Raw genomic sequence first — 5,541 nt, 5'->3', positions numbered from 1 at the left:
ACGACATCGATTTTGTTCGAAGTGGAAAAAGGTGGACCATTTTGGTGATGATAATAGTGACGACCAAGTGTTCCTAGGTCAGACTGCAATATGAGATCAAATCCAGATGTCCACTGGAACGTAAACACCATTTACATTCGGCAGAGTCAAATCGACCAGCTGAGCAGCTCAGCCGTATCACTGAGTGCTTGGTAGTTGGGAGCCCCGCCCCGGCTTAAAAGAAAAAAAACAGCTTATTAAATTCAGACTAACTTTATACTGGATAAGTAAGGCCGATTCGCACTCCTCACGTATCGCTCGCCTGGCTCATCCAGAAAATTACACGTTAGATTTGCATGAATATTAAAGGGACCCTCCCACCTTAACATTAGTTTTGAGTTGAGGTAGCCAAGTTTGCGGCCAGGCTCAGAAACCACCATTTATCCTGGTCGCAACCCCCGCAGCTTTATGGTGTTCAAGAAATTTCTTCCCTTTACTTGCAGGGTGGGACCAGCGTGGTCCCTATCTCTTAACCATTACGGGAATCTGATGACGTCATCAGGCTTTCGAACGTCCGTTTAATGTTTGACTAAAACGTTTTGTAGCACGCGGTGGTATATGCTGCTTTGCGCGCAACAAATGCCGCACTTTCAAATAAAGTCGCTAGGAACAGCGGAGATCCCAAAAAGTAAACAAAAGTAAAAGTCTAATATCTTGAAAACCGGTGAATATTTTTCGATGAAATTTGGTAGATATTCGTTTTTGCTCTTTCTGAACCGAGCGACATCCTTTTCATGCCAATTCATTAACTTTTTTGAAGGTGGGAGGGTCCCTTTAAGTACAAATGACTTAACTTGCAATAGATGACCAAGTAAGCTTATTACACTCATGCATTTAGATATTAGACATGAGCCAACATATTATCAAGACAAAGCTTATCCAGATGGTGTGATCCATGACAGATATGTTGTACAATAAATGAACATTTTTAGCCATTTACATTCAACAATGAACTCTGAATCACAATTACTCATATACACTGTGGTTCATGGACAAGTCCACTGGCTGCAGCCAGCTCATTAGCATGTTTTTTTTATGGGAAGACTGAAATATTGCTTCACCAGAATGTCAAATCACCTGTGTGAACTATTTTAAACACAGATGCTGCTCCACACAACAAATTTGCATGGATTCCTAATCCATGCTGAAATAGTACCTAAGTTGATAATCATTTATGATAACTTGATCACAAGGTATCCCTCCATCTCAAGTCAATCCAATGAAGTATCATTAACATTTGTGGGTTCTGTGAGAATAGATGATCAACTGGTGACAAAACTTGAATAATATGCGACAGTAGGTATGAGTAAAACAAACCAATGAGAACTAAGGTAGGTTGGTATCAATGATTGTTGTGTAAATATGATAGCTGGTGGACTGGTGGAAGGAACGTACCTATGTGGTACATAGTAGAAATGTTTGCATTACATGTAGTTGCTCTTATCATTGAAAAAATGCAAGTATTAACATTTGTACCATATATATTAAAGTGCAGGCTCTGGCTGAGGCAAGGTAGGTAGGTAAATATGATTGAGATGTAAAATAGTAGGACTCTGACAAACTGACTGACAAACTGTTTAGCAAGCAGGTAGGCAGATGCAGACAATGTTGCCTATGAATGCATTAGTTTAACAGTAGGTATACACATCTAACAATATTTGAAAATGTAGGTACCTATATATACTTTTTCATGGAATCAATGCCTTTTACGAGCTGACCTACCTACCCATTTACTCTGCTTTGTTGAACTAGGAGCCTATAGCTGCCTGCACTTCACACAACACAAATTAGGCCAGCACTTAAATTATTTAACCTACAATTACATTGCCTTTCCTCAACAATTGCAGAATTAATTGTGGCCTGTGGCTGTGGAGTGTGGGAAGGTAGGTTGAGGTGCAATACAATAGATTCTCAATGAGAATCAAATGATAACTTTTAACTGATCAGCGAGAATAAAAATGAGATAAACTAACAACAGACAACTACGATGAATTACGCACCGAAGAATGAAGATGATGCTGATATCAAAATGACTATTTATCTTAATTTAACCCGTAAGCGTTGACATTCTGATTCATGAAACAGAAAGATGCACGTCATGCAACGCTGGTCGCTGGCTGTGTTCGTAAGCGGTGTTTACAGCATGTCTACACTGTTGATGACTGTTGGTTGTTCTTTGATTGGTTGTTGAATGCTCGGACAGATATCATAGTCATATCACAGATATCATAGTCATAGTAGTTTTCTATTGCCTTGATCATAGTGCTAGAAACGCGTCGTTAGCGAGAATTAAAAACACGTCGATACCCACAGAGCGTTTTTCGTTTGAAACATATTCGTCACTTTTGTCGTAGAGGTAAACTGCCATTTGGGATGCCATATGAGGTGCTGATACAAAGGAAAATTTCAAAGATTCGCTTATGTAGGTTTTTTTTTTAAGTTTCCAGTTAATGTACAAAACAAACCCGTCTGAATTGGTCGATATCTGAAAAATGAAAAAATCGCGCATTTTTTGTTTTTTTTCTCTATGAAGTAAGATTTAACTGGTGGGCCATTTCCCTGTGACTGGTGGGCCAATTCTGAGCACTGGTGGGCCATTTGGCCCACCAGTTAACATGTTAGACGAGGCCCTGCTCTTGGGTGAATTTTCCGGTTTCCGGCACGCCGAAAAGTCGTTGTCGTGAAGGTTTCGTCTTTTCTGGGTTCCACAGCTGTGCTTTCGATGTCCTCCACGACGTCCTTTGCTCGAATGATCAATGCACACACTACACACCCGCTATCACCCGCGCTAAGCACAACCGTCCTTCTCCACTGCACGCTCAAACTCAACTGACGCGCTTCAAATCCTTTGAAAATTGGCGCGCTTTCGGCCAAGCTGTCTGATCACGTGTCATGTACATACTACATACGTACGTCACTGCCGGCACTGGATTGCAGTATGCTGATTGGGTGGCGGTTGCGAATCACCTGGCTCAAACGCACTTACGCCGCGACGTTATACGTTATAGTTAGGTGCACATACCGCGCGTCAAAACAAGCTTAGCTGCCTGTTTTGTCGTCGCACCGCCCACACGCACTCAGCGAAGACGGCACCGCGTTTGGTGCTGTATTAGTGGTGAGCAACACGTCCAGGGAGCGACTGCCCGTCCTCCCCGCCCGCCCGGCCGGCCAGTCCCGGCCCGCCGACCGGTCACCGCCGGAGGCGCCGAGCGGCACAGGTACGGTATCTGACAGTAGCGGTAGAGACTGTACACTATAGCTCCTGGTATATTAGAATTCAAGGGAGGTATTTATGGAATAAGGGTATAGTTTGGGTATCGATGGATGTAAATTGATTCCAAAATTCAAAGATGTTGCTGCTCACTGTCTAAAATCGTAAAGTTTTCCATGGTGAGGGGTGTGTCACATTGGAGACTGTGGTCACGAATGGATGAATGTTTAGGTGACGTAAGTAAGTTACCTGTACATACGTTCAGATATTCCTTTATGCTCACAGACTCTGGTATGAAGGCGTACATAAGTAGAGCCTATGTACGATTCCTCGCACGAGGAACAACGAAACTGATAAACAATGCCAGAGCGAGAAGCTTTCGGGATGCTGTCCTTGAAGTGAAACAGTGACGCCATCCTTAATCTATTTTGTAGCACGATCTTGGGGTTCAGGTAAGGATAAAAGTGAGTGAGGAGTTTAGTAATGTCATTCTTCAAATTGGCCGACTTTGGACCAAAATATGGTAAGGTAATATATTTCTCTAACTTCCTTGCTGAACAAGGAGCAGGAGCATTTGGGCACAATGCTTTATCGAGAACTTTTTTGACGATAGACTCAATGAGTTGCCTTGGGTAGCCATTGTTGTGGAAAAACCGTTTTACAAAAGTCAATTCTTGATGAAGCAGATGGTAGTTAGAGCAGATTCTAAAGGCTCGAGTCACTGATTGAACAACTGCTATTTTGATAGCAAAAGGGATACAGCTGAAAAAACTAAGGCATAATCCAGTGAAGCTCGGTTTCCGATAGACTGATGTTGTCATTTTGTTGTTTAAAGGGACCCTCCCACCTTCAAAAAAGTTTATGAATTGGCATGAAAGTGATGTCGCTCGGTTCAGAAAGAGCGAAAACGAATATCTACCAAATTTCACCGAAAAATATTCACCGGTTTTCAAGATATAAGTTTTTTACTTTTGTTTACTTTTTGGGATCTCCGCTGTTTCTAGCGACTTTATTTTAGAAGTGCGGCGTTTGCGGCAGATGTTGCGCGCAAATAGCATATACCACCGCGTGCTACAAAACGTTTTAGTCAAACATTTAAAAATCGTTAGATATTTGCGCTGACGTCACACATTCAGAGGGGTATTCCTAAGCATTAGCCCCTCTGAATCAAAATGCTGCAATTTTGAAATTCAATATTTCCGATTTAAGGCATTTCTCGATGTTGTGAGTGCCGAAACCGGTAATTGTGAGCCAGGGACCCCATTTTGGCTATCTCAACTCAAATCTAATGTTAAGGTGGGAGGGTCCCTTTAAGCGACAAACGTTTACATCTAGGCAAGGCAGATGACCATTGTTTTCAACTTCTTTGGTAAAACGTATTTTTGGATGTTGAAGGTTTAGGTAGGATAAGAAGCTATCAATATGAGAGTGATCTTTGAAGATAATGAAGCAGTCATCAACGTACCTTCTGAAGTATGCGGGGCGAAATTCCAGAGGACAGTTTTCGAGCCATTTCTTTTCGTGATAGCAGAGAAAGGTTTTTCCACAACAATGGCTACCCAAGGCAACTCATTGAGTCTATCGTCAAAAAAGTTCTCGATAAAGCACTGTGCCCAAATGCTCCTGCTCCTTGTTCAGCAAGGAAGTTAGAGAAATATATTACCTTACCATATTTTGGTCCAAAGTCGGCCAATTTGAAGAATGACATTACTAGACTCCTCACTCACTTTTATCCTTACCTGAACCCCAAGATCGTGCTACAAAATAGATGTAGGATGGCGTCACTGTTTCACTTCAAGGACAGTATCCCGAAAGCTTCTCGCTCTGGCATTGTTTATCAGTTTCGTTGTTCCTCGTGCGAGGAATCGTACATAGGCTCTACTTATGTACGCCTTCATACCAGAGTCTGTGAGCACAAAGGAATATCTGACCGTACAGGTATAACCAGCCCCCGTTCACGAGCCTCAGAATTCCTTTACCGTGACGTCACGTGGGCGGCAAAAATCCCTTCACCCCATAACGATCCATACAAATGAGGCCGAGTTTTGAGCTGGGCTGACGCCCAAGTTGAGGGCCAAAATTTTATAAAAAGCATACCATTTGACTCAGTAAGGCTTGATTTTTCCAAAACCGGGCCTCAATAGGTCGAATTCAAATGAACCAAGCATTAATTTTGCCTTTTAGATGAGGCCTGCAAATTTCGATGAAGTTTTTTCTCGTGAAGGAAAAAAATAGTGCTACCAAATGTGTCTTGCGCCGCTTTTGCAAAAGTTAGATACTAACGCCATTTT

This window comes from Amphibalanus amphitrite, unplaced genomic scaffold, assembly GCF_019059575.1.
Source record: "Amphibalanus amphitrite isolate SeventyFive unplaced genomic scaffold, NRLGWU_Aamphi_draft 000302F_arrow, whole genome shotgun sequence".
Classification (NCBI taxonomy): domain Eukaryota; kingdom Metazoa; phylum Arthropoda; class Thecostraca; order Balanomorpha; family Balanidae; genus Amphibalanus; species Amphibalanus amphitrite.
The sequence above is the reverse complement of the archived record's forward strand: the minus strand, read 5'-3'. Positions refer to the sequence as shown.